Consider the following 16,516-nt stretch of genomic DNA (forward strand, 5'->3'; position numbering starts at 1 on the left):
ATATTATTATTATTATTCATTTATTTATTCCATTAGCTTTACTGTGTTGTGATGTTTTACACCAGTTTGTCCATCAGTAGCGGGCTTTTAAACCAAAGCTAGTTAGGATCATCAAACAATCAATTAGACGGAAAGCACCTGGTATAGGATGCTTGCCGAGCCAAACAGAACTGACTTCTGGAGTATGGTGATGTTGTATCTGATTCCTAAGGAGTTTTACTGTTTCACAAGATTGTCAGGAATTGAACAAAGCGCACCTATGATTATTGGCATGATGGTAGTTTTTTTTTATCCCACAATCTCGCAATCTCCGCTCTCGGTTTCTGATAGTTTCGTAGTTGTTTTTTTTACATTCTGTTGCCTTTTAAGTTGATGTCGTTTAGGCAAGCCACATCAATAATTTGGTATGCATTGTTTTTTTTTGTTTTTTTTTTGTTCGCAACTACAATATCTGGTTGTCTGTGAATTATGCCTCGGTCACACTGGATCATGAAATCTCAGTCCTCATAACATATAAACACACACACACACACACATGCTTAAAGTCCTCATTTTCCACTATCTATTTTGAATGATGTTAGTACCATTTGTCCCTCACTAGGATCTCAAACTTTTGGATTTGTCATTTGTCGTTTGACGTGTTTACTTTTTTTTACTCTTTTGGGGCAAGTATAGAACACGCTCTATTAATGTGTGACACTGCTCCAAGAGATATACCACAGAGAAACTTAACGTCCCCGTTTGCCACTATTCCTTCTGCTTGATGTTGGTACACACTTGGATTCCAAACTTTTGGCACAAACTCTAATGCAGATTTATATAAACTTTTTCATAGCAATGTTTGTATTCATTTTTAGCAAGTATAGAACATGCACTAACAATGTGTGACACGTTTTCAAGAGATATACCACACCATCTGCGCTTATCAGACCAATCCTTCCCAAAGATGTTTTTATTGATCGCATCTGTATTTAGTGCCTGTTCCTGATCAGCAAATATAAGCTTTTCTGTTTCTCTTTTCAAGTCACCTTTAGACAAAAAATTTTACGTGTCCTGACATTTTTGTGTCTTGTTATCTCGTTCAAGCTGACTATGAAGTTTCATTCTTACCAACTCGGTCAATTTTTTTCTGTTTTAATTCTTTCCTTGTATTTCTGCTTGTCTACCAATGAATCTTTATCTAGTTCATAACCATGGCTCTTAGCCAAGTAGTGGTGAACACTTCTAAGCTCTTCCCCAACACGTTCCTCAATCGCAATTAGCCCTCTTCTTCCTTTCTTCATTGTGATATACAGTTTGAGCACATTAAAATTTCAGGAGCAGTTTGGGTCTCGGCATTTCGAATCATCCATAAATAACATGTGGATGATCTTCGGTCCATTCTCCTCCAGTTGGTATTCCATCTTTGTCTCTCTTAGTACATGTGTCAATGATATGAGTGCTATTATGAATAGGAGTGGCGAAAAGAAATGGTGTTAACTGTCCCTAATAGTTTTCCATTTAAAAATAGGTTTTGTTTTTTTTAAACTTTTCCCTATGAACTCAATTATATTTTCAACCACTTTTCATCGTCCTGAGTACCTACGAATGCGGCACCATATCATAAGCTTTCTCGTAATCTATTCAACCTACATTGAAGTGTTTTTTTTCTGTTTTTGCACTTCTTTAACATACATTTATCAATCGATAGTTGGTCTTTTGTTCCTAAAAAAATTCCTCCATCCCGCCGTTTTGTTCCACTGGTAGTGAACCGTTTACTTAAAAATGGCCATATACTTTTGCACTGATTTTCCCTGCCAGTGCCTTCCAAAGCAAGTCCAAGCAAGTCCAAGCAAGCAATAGGTCTATAATTTTCAACATCTGGCCCTTTAACGGGTTCTTTCATTGTTTAAATGGTCTATTCCCACTAAAATCTATTCTGGTATCAGACTCAACCTGACACAATCATCCAGGGAAACAGCAAGCCTCTCACGGACTGCTTTGAAAGATCGCAAACAGTACCCATGAATTTCATGTCAATATCCTCTTGGTGGTGCCCTCACAGTCTTTCACTTACTCTAGCGACTCAGTCAGCATCAACCTTGACCATATTCTTGACTAAAACTTTATAGCTTCTTGAGGGTTAGGAGCCACTGTTTTAGTTTCACTTCCTTGCAGATTTCTACAAAACATTGACTGGTTTGTTTTGAATAACTTGTTGTCGTTAAACTGCTGAATTCTGTTATTATATCTCCTAATCCTGGAAATGTTTGCAATAATCTGCTGTTTTGTCTCTTTCATTGTGTATAAATCGCCTTGGCTTTCGGTTTGTATCGTCTATCCAGTTCATCCTTTTCTCCTTGTTTCCATTTTTTCCACTGTCCTTTGAGCCATGCTTGACTTCGACCTAGATCTTTCCTTAATCTCTTCATATCACCTTCTATTCTCCTTCTCCAATATAGTTCTTTTTCCTGTTTCATTTTTTTGTTGTTTCGCTCCTACCATCTCCTAACCAATACAGCTCCTGGCTGCAAAATATCTCTGATGTCTGTTCTGCTCCCCACTGACACTTTATTCATTACCCTGTTCGCTTTATTTGTCGCATTTCTTAACTTTGTCTGGTCAACATTCTTGCAATTCAAAATCGTTCCTTTCTCACTACTTCTCGTTAATTCTTTCAGACTATTTGTCAAATTTAATTCATCATCTGTTATGTCTGCACTGGAAATCTCACTATAATTAAGTAAGCTATCCCCTTCGTTTTATACTATATCATTATCTATTATTCCCATATCTTCTTTTATCTCTTGGCCCACTTGAAACATTTCTGGAAGTGTTTTAACAGATTCGAGCAAGATTTCAGCAAAGCCAATGCCCTCAGTTTATTCACTGTACGATTGGCTGTTTACTATCCTCCTTTTGCTCAATTGGATTTCGACTGGTGAAAAACATCCTTTTCTAAGTATTGTTATTATCTGATTCATCAACTTATTTTTCGTCGTTTACAAACATACCTTTTTCTTCCTAGTAGACCATGATCATCCAATTCTGCTCTCCATTTACATTCCACTCCAAACTTGTGCTCTTCCTTGTTCCACTTTCTTTTCACATCAATAAATTTCTTCGCTGATTTTTCCAATCAATGTAATAATTAACTTTCTTTGATTTTAACAAACTCCATACTCCAGTGACAGAAGTGCTGCCCGTTTGAACTTCTGACCCGGAGAGCTGGAATCCTGCACAAAAGGTACAGTCCTCCCCAGATTCAATTCATTTGTATTTGGATTCATCATAAGAATGAGTTGTATTTGTAGAAGTTCCTTCATCAAGGCAATCAAAGCTAAAGAGTACTTCGCCTCCCCGTAGAACTTGGTTAGCCCGCCGGACGTCAAACCGGTATTTCCTTACGACGGGGCTGTGTTTATGGTTGCAAGCAACTAGTATATTTATCGAGACACAAGTTCTAGAAAGATTGTCAAACAAGACTAAGTGCTCTTGCTACTCAAAATTGATACAAACGCCAAGTATCCTCAACGATCACAACGACAAGAATGATGCACACATTTAAACAGATTAATACGTAAATAAATATAAGCAAATCCGCCACATACGATATACTTGTCGAAAAATCCCTGTTTCCGTGCTTGGTATAAATTTAAATGGCGAAACGATTACAAACGCCAAGTATCCTCGACGCCGACGACGACGACGACGATAATGCACACATTTAAACATGTTTATACGTAAATAAATATAAACAAATCCGACACATACGATATACTTGTTGAAGAATCCAAGTTTATGCCTTTGGGATAAATTCAAATGGCGAAACTATTACAAACGCCAAGTATCTTCGACGATTACTACAACGATTCACATATTTAAACATATTTATGCATAAATAAAGCCAAACAAGTCCGTCACATACGATATACTTGTCAAGGAACCCCTACCTTTGTCTTTGATATAAATTCAAACGGCGAACCCGTTATAAAAACAAATACCCTCAACGACCACGAGGATGCACAAATTTAAACATATTTATACGTAAATAAACATAAACATATGCATCACATACGGTATACTTGTAAAGGATTCCCTGCCCTATTTTGGCATAAATTTAAATGGCGAAATCGTTACAGACGCCAAGTATCCTCGACGATTAAGGCAGCCAGAACCATACACACACTACACCGTTATTTTATTATTATTATTATTATTATTATTATTATTATTATTATTATTATTATTATTATTATTATTATTATTATTATAATCATAATAATAATAATAATAATAATAATAATAATAATAATAATTCTGATTTCGTTTATCAACGTCTCTCTGGAAAGGGATGGGATTCATTTCCAGAGGATTTCCCTTAATCCCGGCTTCAAACCAGGAGTTTCAAAGATCAAGGGTTTTCTTAAGGATGTTGGTGGTACCTATAATTGCAGAGGTCTGAAGGCCGCCTAAACCATCGGGGATTTGTAGTTTTTTCAATTTTAGTTCCAGACGACTTGATACTACTCCTAGTGTACCAACTACGACCGGGATTATTTGTGTTTTAACCCCGTGTATACGCCTTATCTCCAAGGCCAATGGAGCATAATTGCTCCACTTCTCATTCTCCTTCTCTCTCACATTCCTGTCCCAGGGTACAGAAAAGTCTACAATCTGCCAGTTTTTTTACCTTGTCAATGACGACCAAATCCGGACGATTTTGTTCCAATTGCTTGATCTTTATGACACTTTTGTCCCACCATATCTCTATCTTGCCATCCTCACTTGTTCTCGCTTCATCAGACACCTCCTCAAACCATTTTCCAGCACACTTCACCCCAACCCTCTTACACACCTCCCAATATATCGTGTCTTTTGCGTTACTTCTCTGGGCCAGTCTACTACACCTTGTTGCAAGGTGCACAATTGACTCTGAGGTCTTTTTTTACATACCATCACCACTTATCAAGGTCAAGAGGTCACTCGAGGATAAGGGTTAAAGAGTGTACAGTAGAAATTGGACAATGCAGTAATCGTTAGTAATGGAAATTCAGTAAATTTGTTAACAAGTGGAACGGCTCACCAAGAACTTGTTTACGTTAGACTTGAAGACAACCATATTGTAGTCAACTGGAAAGCACGAAAACGGAAGACAATTCCACAGGCATGCAATTCTAAGAAAAAAGCTTTGTTCATGGAATCTTCGTTTAGGTTTAGGCACAGATAACGAGTGGAGGGACTTATAGTGTTTTCAGCTAGACGAGTGTTTCTTGTGAAAGTTTGGCGAAGGGGGACCATGGACTGAAGCTCAGTCGACACTTTTCATGAAAATAACGATACAGCAGAGAAAACTCGCAACATCTCTTCTGTGAGATAGAGGTTGCAGAGAAGAGGAAAGAATATCTCCTACGAGGATACGAAGTCTATTTTGAACTCTATCAAGGCAAAACAAGTCCTTTCTAGCAGCTCCCGCTCAGATGTGGCAACAATATTCCATCCTTGGGGGTACCTGACTCTTATATAGATAGAGAATAGCATCAGCAGTGAGATATCTACTGGATCGATAGAAGGACCCGACCATTTTTCCAGCGGCCTTGGCAAGAGATTTGATGGGCCTGTTCCATTTTAAATCAGGAGTAAAGGTCAAGCCCAGAAGCTTGCCAAACTTGAGGTAGAGCCATTCATTTCAACTGATGCCAGATGGGGATCAGAACGTTGATGATGTAAAGAAAGAAGCTTGGTTTTAGATGCATTAAAAGTAACCATCCACTCCTTTCCCCATTGTACCACGTGCTCAAGATCAGAGGAAAGAGAATCGGAGAGAACTTGGTCGTTTACTGTCTTAGATGTGCTACCATAGATGGTAGTGTCATCAGCGTAAATGTCTACAAATGATGTAAGGATGTGGTTTGGAAGATCAGGAAAAGAGTTGGGTCCACGATGGACCCCTGAGAGACCGAGCATTAATACTGTCAGCTTCTGATTTTTGCCCATCAACTACTACTCTTATGACCCTGTCAGAAAGAAATGATTTAATAATTGAGAAGACATTTCCAACTATTCCATAGGTAGAGATCTTGTGAAATAAATCTTTATGTGATACCCTATCAAAGGCCTTATATATGACAAGAACAATTGCCCTAGAAAGGTTGCCTCCGTCGAGAGTTTCACTAATCCTATGAGATATAACTGTAAGCACATCTGCTGTAGATCTAGCAGAACGGAAACCATATTGTGTGTCACTAAGAAGGTTATTTTTGTTGAGATGGTTGATTACTTCTCTATTTAACACAGATTTCAGTAACTTATTTATGACGCACAGGAGACTTATTGGCCTGTACTGAGAGGGGGATGAGCGATCACCAGAATTCTTAAATACAGGGCATACTGATGAGATTTTTCAGGGTGATGGGAAGCAATTCTCCTTAAGACAACGTTTAAACGGTTTTGTAAGTATGGGTGCTAGTTCTGGTTAAAGTTTTTTGAGTACTATAACTGGAATGTCGTCAGGGCCGGTTGCTTTACTGGAATCAAGATTTTTGATTAGCTTGGCAACATCACGTACAGATATATGTGTATCACATAGCGTATTTTCTGATAAAGAAGGGAATATTTTGGGTTGGCGGCCTTGGTCGCAATGGGTAGAATTAGCTGCAAAGATCTTGGCAAAGAGTTTGGCTGACGAGATTATCTCAGGCCCATTGATGATAGTTGGGATAGACAACACGCTTCTGTTCAGAATTCTGTTTGCTATTTGCCAAAACTTGTGGGAAACAAGCCGCCGCTCAGCTACTTTGGACATGACGGACTGAGCATACAACTCTCTTGCGTTCTTTATTACTTTCTTACAATGGTTGCTGGCAATCCTGAAAGCGGCTTTAGTTTTCATACATCTATTACGTTGGAAGCAGTGGAAAAAGTGATTTCTGTGTGCAATGGCAGCAGCACATTCCGGAGAGAACCATGGCTGCCTGTTAAGTTTTTGCTGGAACTTTTTCGAGAGTATGAAACGGTCTATACCTACAATTAACCATTCCGTCAGATCTGATACTATAGAAGTCACATCCTTTTTAAACATGGAACGCAGAGGTAGATCCGATATAGATGTACGGAAACTATCTCAGTCAGTATTAGTGTATCGATATACTGTACGATGGAGAGATACGTCTTGGGACTTATTATGTTTAATTTTCATCTTAATTGTTACAACAGAGTGGTCGGAAGATACAAGAGAAGACAGAACAGAAACTGAACATAGTTTAGGGCAAGTTGTGAGAAAAAGATCTAGTAGACTCGCATACTGGCCGTCATTGTCGGGCACACGGGTGGGTTCGTGAACAATCTTACCACAAATTCGGCATTCTGCAGCAACTTCCTCTCCTAGAACCACTTTTTTTAACAATTGTGTTCCTAATGCTGCACAAACAAAAGCTTCAGTACTCTTAGCCAAATAACCAGCTCTAAGCCATTGCCATGATCTTTCATCAGCCACTTCTGCAATATCCTGGAAGAACCTTGGTCTCACATACCTCCACTCCATTGGCCACAACCTTAAGCATCCACTCACTTCTAACCACATGCTCCTTCAATGACATCTTCTCGGTTCTAAGACAATCTTTTACACTTTTCAATCCTCTCCCACCGTCTTTCCTCTTTTGATACAGCCCTGCTACGCTACTTCGAATGTGAGATATACCAAACATGGTAATCTCCAAAAATACCGTTAGGGCTTACAACATGGCCGCCAGAAGAGTCAACAAAAAACTGCGAATAAAATATATAAAACTCGTAATTTCTGTTTTTAAAGTGGGTTGTCAATTTTCTTTATGAAATATACTTCCAAAATAAACTATTACAGTCGTTTAAAACATAATAGAAGTATTATTTTTTATTTTTTAAAAACAATGTTTACAAAATTTCTACGCACGTTCGTAGACATTTTGTAAACATTGTTTTTAAAAAATAAAACATTCATTGCTTCATTAGGTTTCCTCCATACAGTTTCGACTTTGCAATTAGTTTCACTCTTCTAAGATACTCCTTCCTGACTTTTTCCTTCATTTCTATGTTCATGATGCCTACACCCTCCAGCACTCCTAAATACTTATATCCTGTATCTTCTATTTGTTTCATGATTTCTCCATTTGGCAGCAATATTCCATTCGAATGAACCTTTACTCCTCTTTTCATCACCAGCACCGCACATTTACTGATCCCAAACTCCATCCCAATGTCTTCTGAGTATGTCCCCACAAGTTCTACAAGTCTCTCCATTTCCTTTTCATTTCTACCGAATATTTTCAAATCATCCATAGACAGTAGATGGTTTAGGCGTCTGTCACCAGATCCAAAGTTATACCCCAGTTTTTCTCTCTTCCAGAGGATGCTCGGTGGCATCATTATCATTAGAAAAGGAAGTGGCGAAAACGATGATGATAATAATAATAATTATCATAATAATAATAATAATAATAATAATAATAATAATAATAATAATAATTATTATTATTATTATTATTATTATTACAACAATAATAATAATAGTAATTATTATAATAATAGTAGTAGTAATAATAATAATAGTAATAATAATAATTGTAATAATAATAATAGTAATAATAATTATAGTAAAATAATAATAATAGTAATAGTAATAATAATAGTAACAATAATAATAACAATAATAATAGCAATAATAGTAATATTTATAATAGTAATAATAATAACAATTATAATAACAACAACAACAACAATACTACTACTATTAATAATAATAATAGTAATAATAATAGTAATAATAATAGTAATAATAATAATTATAATAATAACAATAATAATAATAACAACAATAATACTACTAATAATAATAGTAATAATAACAGTAATACTAATAATAATAATAATAACAACAACAACAACAACAATAATAATAATAATAATAATAATAATAATAATAATAATAATAATAATAATAATAATACGGCAATTCGCCTTTACTGTTATTATGCGGACATCCTTTAAAAGGAAAGTATAATATTCCAAATGACTAATAAACATGTGATTAATAATAAAACAAAAAAAAATAGTGTTCCTAGTTATGAAGACCCAAGTCACATTCTGATTATATATTAATACGCTTTATTACCTACTTATATATCATGTTGAAATTAGTACAAATTTTAGCGCATTTCAGGTGAAAACAATATTATCTACTTTGTATTATTAAGTCTCATTCCGAAATAAGTAAACTCAAATTGTGCTTTTGTTTTGTAGGGATTTTTTTCAATATTAAATTTGCAGGTGAAAACAGTATTACCTACTTACATGCCCTGTTGAAATTAGCATAAATTTCAAGGCATTAAAGGTAAAAACATTATTGCCATGTCGAAATTAGTAAAATCACAGGATGCTTTTAGTGATTAGGGATTTTTCAAATTTCAGGTGAAAACCTTATTACTAAATTATATGTTACGTTGAAATCAGTACAAATTACAATGCATATCAGGTGAAAACATTATTACCTACAATTTGTCATGCCGAAATATTAAAAATCATAGGATGTTTTCGGTGATTAAAGATTTTTCAAATCTTCGCATTTCAGGTGAAAACATTATGACCTACTTATATTTCATGTTGAAATTAGTACAAATTCCAACGCATTTCAGGTTCGAACATTATAACCTACTAATATGTCATGTCGAAATAAGTATAATCATATCGTGCTTTTGTTAGATTAGGGATTTTTCAATTCTTCGCATTGCAGGTGAACATATTATTATCTGCTTATATGTCATGTTAACAATGATACAAATTCCAACCCCTTTCAGGCGAAAACATTATTTCCTCCTTATATGTCGTTGAAATTAGTAAAAATTCCAACGCATTTCGGGTGAAAACATTATTATCTACTTAAGTATCATGTCGAAATAAGTAACAATATGTAGTGTTTTGTTGTTATGGGATCTTTTAAATCTCCACATTTCAGTTGAAAACATTACCCAATTATATGTCATGGTAACAATGATACAAATTACAACGCATTACTACCTGTTCAAGCATCATGTCGGAATATTTGAAAGCAGGGGGTACTTTTGTTGATTAAGGACCTTTTAAACATATACATTTCAGGTGAAAACATTATGTATTACATGTCATGCTGAAATAAATAAAATCGTAATGTGCTTTTGTTGATTAGGGACATTTTAAACGCGCATTTAAGATGCAAACTATATTACCTACTTACATTCATGTTAAAATTATTACCAAGCAATTAGTACAAAGGAGTTTTCGGTAAATACGGAAAACCAAACCTATTCCTTACACGCACCTATAATCCAAGATGTCCTGCAATCGTAAACAACTTGTGGACATCAAAACTTACAGAAAACTACTCTGACTTTATATCATGTGTGTATCATGCACATTTTACTGAACTTTTGAAAGACATTAAAGACAAACATGTACTGGGAATTCTATTTACAAATTTTTATGCTATTGGATTTCAAAAAGAGAGGGCTACCACACAGCTATAATGCTTCGAGATCAGGATAAAATCAGAATAGTTCAACAAATTCATGCAATTGTGTCAGCAGAGATACCAGGGTTTGAGGATCCAGAGCTTCGTGATTTAGTTAAATCTAATAGTGTGTAATGCTTAGTTTCTTTTGTTTTTTTTTACACAGTGATCACCACTTATACAGACCCGGAAGTCACTCAGGGATAATGGTTATTGCAAGTACATTACGTTAGTGTGGAGATTTGATGAAGTGTTTACTTAAGGGGGCGGTTCATTAGGAATTTGTTAACATTGGACTTGAACACATCCAAGTTGTAGTCCGGTGGGAAGCAGGCAGACGGAACAGAGTTCCACAGGCGTGCAGTTCTAAGAAAGAAGCTTTGTTCATGGAGTCCACGTTTTGATTTAAGCACAGATAAAGAGTGGGGGAAATTTTTCATAGTGGATTCGGCTAGACGGGTGTTTTTCGTGAAAGATTGGCGAGGGGTGACCAGAGATTGGAGTTCAGACGAGCACCTGCCATGGAAATAACGATAAAACAATGATAGGCTCGCAACGTCTCTTCTGTGGGAGAGAGGTTGCTGGGTAAAGAAAAGGGCATCCCCCTCTAAGCCACGAAGTCTATTTTGTACTCTGTCAAGGCAGGATAGGCTGTTTTTAGCAGCTCCTGCCCAGATATGGCAACAGTATTTCATCCTTGGACGTACTTTGCTTTTATATAGATAGAGAATTGAATCAGTAGTGAGATATCTTCTGGAGCGGTAGAAGAATCCCACCATCTTTCCAGCGACCTTGGCAACATACTTGATGTACGTGTTCCATTTCAGATCAGGAGTAAAGGTCAAACCCAGAAGCTTGTCAAAACACGGGGCCTCACCCAGACGAGAACCATCCATCACAATTGATGCCAGATGGGGATCAGAGCGTTGATGATGTAATGATAGGAGTTTGGTTTTGGATGCATTAAAGGTAACCAGCCACGTCTTCCCCCACTGAACCACGCGCTCGAGATCAGAGGAGAGAGAATCAGCGAGAACTTTGTCATTTACAGCCTTTGATGTGTTGCCGTAGATGGTCGTGTCATCAGCATAGATGTTTATTAATTAAGTTTATAAACTCGAGGTTTAAATAATAACACACACACACATGCACACACATATATATATATACATATATATATATATACACACACACATTTTAAGCCCCCCCTTCTTTTGGTAGAGCACTGTCGTAAATAATCTCACCCGCTACGTAATTGGCTGGAAAATGCGACGCTCACTGTTAGCTTATAAAGAAGCGGTTAGAGCACTGTAAAAGTGGTGGGCAAATGTTTGCTTAAATTGACATTTGGCGAGATAATTTACGGGCGCCGCTTCCGTGGGTCTATCAGTCAACGCGATGGTTCAAAGTTCAATCCACTGCTTCGGAGAGGTGCTAGCCTAGAGGCACTAATGAGTTGTGATAGAATGGAACATGACTGTATGTCGATGATTTGAAGTGTATATATATATATATATATATATATATATATATATATATATATATATATATATATAATGATTTTCCATAGCCGAACCAATATCGCCGCCCATAAAAGCCAAGAAAGCCAACAAACCGGAAGTGCAAGACTCGAGTTTCGCCCTCATTTTGGCTCATCAGTTAGATATATCCGCGCTCAGAATTTGAAACCCGAACCTCTTGCATGCTAGGCAATCACTCTACTAACTGAGCAAACACACAAGAAAGTCTATTAACATATACAGATCAAGCAACTCGCGGCAGAGATCCGACAGTGGAAAGAACTTACCTCATATCGAACAAGAGACGAGGTATCAAACCAGCTTTAACCCAAGCCGACGTCTCACCAGTAGGTTCGAGTATATAAAATTCCTACTGGTGAGACGTCGGCTTGGGTTAAAGCTGATTTGATAAATCGTCCCTTGTATGAGGTAGGTTCTTTCCACTGTCAGATCTGTGCCGCGGGTTGCTTGATCTGTGTAAGTTAATAGACATTCTTGTGTGTGTGACGTGTTTGCTCAGTTGGTAGAGTGCTCGCCTAGCATACAAGAGGTTCGGGTTTCAAATCCTGAGCGCGGATGTGTCTAACTGGTGAGCTCAAATGAGGGCGAAACTCGAGTTTTGGACTTTCGGTTTGTTGGCTTTTGTGGCTCATGTGGGCTGCGACATTGGTTCATTATATATATATTTTATTGTTTGGGATTAGTTCCATGTCCCAAATGAATAATAAGTGTTAGAGAGATAGATCCTGATTAAGAAAACAGAAGTTTTCTCCCTTTGTCAGTAAACTCACTCATGAAATATGAAAATAGAATAACAAAATAAGGGAGGGACAAGACTTTCATTAGTAATACCAATATCTACATTTTACTCTCCTTAAACTAATTCTCATATTGTTTCTTAAACAGGACATTATATTAATCACTATTTTATATCAATTCGTTGTTGTGCTATCTCGTTGAATCAAACTAGTCAACATTTAGTTTTAGATGTATATATTTCGACTAGAACAGAAATTTTCCCCTTTTGTCAGAAACATAGCTCATGAAATGTGAGAAATCTAGGGAAAAATAATGGAAGCGATAATTACGAGGCTGTACAAAGTAAAACTTTTTACACTGCAAAATTAGAGTAATTTATATATGTTTATTTAAATAGACATTCGGACAGATTAATTGCGGCCACCGCTTCTGTAGTCAGGGGGTAGAACTGCCGACTGTCATCACGACGGTTCTAGGTTCGATTCTCGGCTTGGGATAGGTGTTAGTCTAGCGGCACTGATGAGTTGTGAAACAACGAAACAGATCTGTATGTCGATGACTAAAAAAATATATATATATATATATATATATATATATACTAGCATTGACACGATTAATAATTTGAACAAAATTGGTTTTTAATTTCCAGTAAAACTATAATATATAGATCATCCCACAAAGGTGTGTTTTTATGTTTGGGCAAAATATCTGCATATTAACATGCATTTTTTTTTTTACGGTAATCGTGAAAAAAATAACAACTCCGTAGACAATAATCATAAATATAACTAGAAATCACAAGATTGGATCCTTAAACAATCCACTAACAAATGTCTCTTTAGAGATTTATAAAGAATCGGATTCTGTAATTGTATCGGAATCATAAAGTCGGTAATCTATAAAGGACATTTATTTTATGTAACCATTAAAAAAATCTAATTGCTGTGGAAGTACAGATGAAGCAATTACCTTTTAAATAGGTTCTTATTTTAATTCTAATTCAAGTCATTTTAGACTATAATAAAAAAAAAGGGGCTTTTGTTAGTGGATTGTTTAAGGATCGAATCCTGTGATTTCTAGTTACATTTATGATTATTGTCTATTACTATAATATAAGTTTTAATTATTGATTTATTTTCTGATTTTTTTCGATTTATTTTAATGTTCATTTTATTTTTAGGATTGTTCAAAATGATTCAAAATTTTGACCATCTTCTATGGTTGCATCTTGTTAATATTTCTTCTTTATGTTTAAACAAGTTGATTGTGAGTTGTTTAATATTAATATGACCAGAGATTCAAATCTACAGAGAGTACAAAATTTATCGTCAGGTTTATATGTTCTCATAGATCTTAGTGTTTCTCATGTTATATTAAAGGGAGTTTTAATATATTTTAGGTAACATATGTGTTTCGCTAGCGCTCTTTGGTTTTTAATGATCTATTATTAAAAGAATGTTTATGTGTAGAGATTCTATGTTTAATTGGCCCTTATGTTGATCCAATGTATACTGCTTTCGATTTCATAGGATTACTAGCCTGAGTGCCCGACCTTGCCCGGGTATTGGAGGTGTGTGTCGAGAAAAAAGGCAAGCAGGCTCGAACCCATGACGTGGAAGCGGAAAAGAAAGTGGAGGTGTGTGTAGGGGTGTTGGTTGAGAAAAAAAAATTGCGAGCGCAAAAAAGCAAAAATAGCAGTATTAAGTAGGCTCAAACGCGTAACGCACCAAAGAAAAAAGAGGTAATAAAACGTCTTACCGATGTGCCTACAGTAGCTGTGACGTCACGGGCGGTCGAAATAACGGCTTTTATGCGACGTTATGGACGCGATGGTTGTGTGGCTACCAAAAAAAAATGTCAGCGAAAAGAACCAAACCTCCCTTAGAAAAGTGTCCAGATGAGGGTGAAGGAATTAATGTTTTGAGCCAATTTTTCGATATCTGTCGTCCAAAGAGCCGAGCTTTAAAACGATACCGATCTTGTGAAAATCTGTCGAAAGTTTTTGTTAGATATACAAATATACACACATACATTCATACATAAATTTAAACAGACAGGTGAGATTTATCTTTTGATAATAATTGTTTTTAGTTAGACTTGTTGTATTGTTTTGCAAGATGTGTTGTTATGTTATATTATTAGACGAATTTGTAAGGGTGTTATTGTGTATGGATTGTGCCTTAACACTAGTCTTTGTTTGAGGATAATTATTCTTTCGTGTAGCGTAGTGGGCCATTAAGAACATTTGGGGGGTTTTAATACTGTGCAACTGTAAATTACTCTTCTTTTTTTGCATATACCTTGCTATGAGCATGTATTTTTGTTATTGTAATTACAGTTTATCGTAGGTTGGTTATTTATGTTTTGTATTTTCTTAATTTTCTGTTGTAACTGATAATTATTTGTTGGTTTTAATTTGGCATCGTTGAGTAAGAAATCTTGACAATGTTTTTATTAAATATTTTGCTGTATTTGTGGGGGGAGTTTTATAATAATCTGAAAAATTCCTTAGCTATAGTTGTCTTAATGGTCTTAGAGTAAGGGAAGTTAAACGTGTTCTTTTTTTTTTTTGTAAATTGCTGAAATTTATTAATGTTTATGACTGATTCTGATGGTTTCTTTTGGGTTTATATGGTGGTTTACATAGTTTTCGTAATTTTTGTGAGCTAATATGACAATATTAGATGTTATTACATTTTTGTAGCCATGAAGCAATTTTTTTACTAATGAAATTGGGTTGTATTGGTTATATTTTAGAATTCTTTATTTTTCTGTCGTCTTGTGTTTTATTCTTGAAATCCGAGAGAGGAAGTCATCGATGTTATGTTTGATCTTCCAGCAATATTTTATAACCAAAATACAAGGGGGAGATAACTGATGACATGAAAACCTCATTGACTTGTTATTGTTCTTTGCTGAAGAAAAGAGAAAAAAATATTTACTTTTTCTTTCTCATCTTCATATCAGATTTGAACCAGCTGTGCAAGGTGATGCAACTGAATCACTGTGACTTCCTTGTTTTCATCCATTGGAAATTGGCGAGTGATGTTGGGGATTCTATCATAAAACATAACATATGAAGTCACTTGTTAATTTAATCTAGCGCCCAGTTTGGTGAATCATCCCGTAGGGATGAGTAAGATTAAATATGTTTCACTATTTTCATTTTGTCTTTTCCATTCTCTCACTAAAAACGAAAATATTACAAAATGTAGCCATGTAGGTGTGACGCTGGCTTAGTTGCTATCGACACGGACTGAAAACATGGGTGTGCCAAGTTCGATTCCAGTTTTCTCCATAGACATACTTTCATCAAACCAACATTTGACCTTGCGACAATCCTCCTGAATTGGTAGTAACTAAAATAACAAAATATGGGCATTCAATCTTGACTTGTAGTGATGAAAATTATGTGTGCAAACTTAAAAGTGACCAGTGGAGTGCAGGGGTGTGATGATATCCTGGTAAGCACAGTGATCAACTCCTTGATTGGATACAACAAATCCTTAAGTATAAATCCTAGAACCGAGACATATTACAAAAGGAAGATCGTTTGAAAAGGATTAAATTTCATCTCTAATTTGGATGGCTCTGATGCTACAATATAAGGCTGTCTGAAGATACTGGCTTGCTGAAAAAACATACACGAAGTATAAATCCTAGTATAAGAAGCATCAGTGTTATTGTTTGTTTCCTTTTCCCTTTACAAAACTCAATCATGATTGTTCTGTACATAACA

Source organism: Euprymna scolopes, chromosome 43 (genome assembly GCF_053919585.1).
Source record: "Euprymna scolopes isolate OS-2025 chromosome 43, ASM5391958v1, whole genome shotgun sequence".
Taxonomy (NCBI): Eukaryota; Metazoa; Mollusca; class Cephalopoda; order Sepiida; family Sepiolidae; genus Euprymna; species Euprymna scolopes.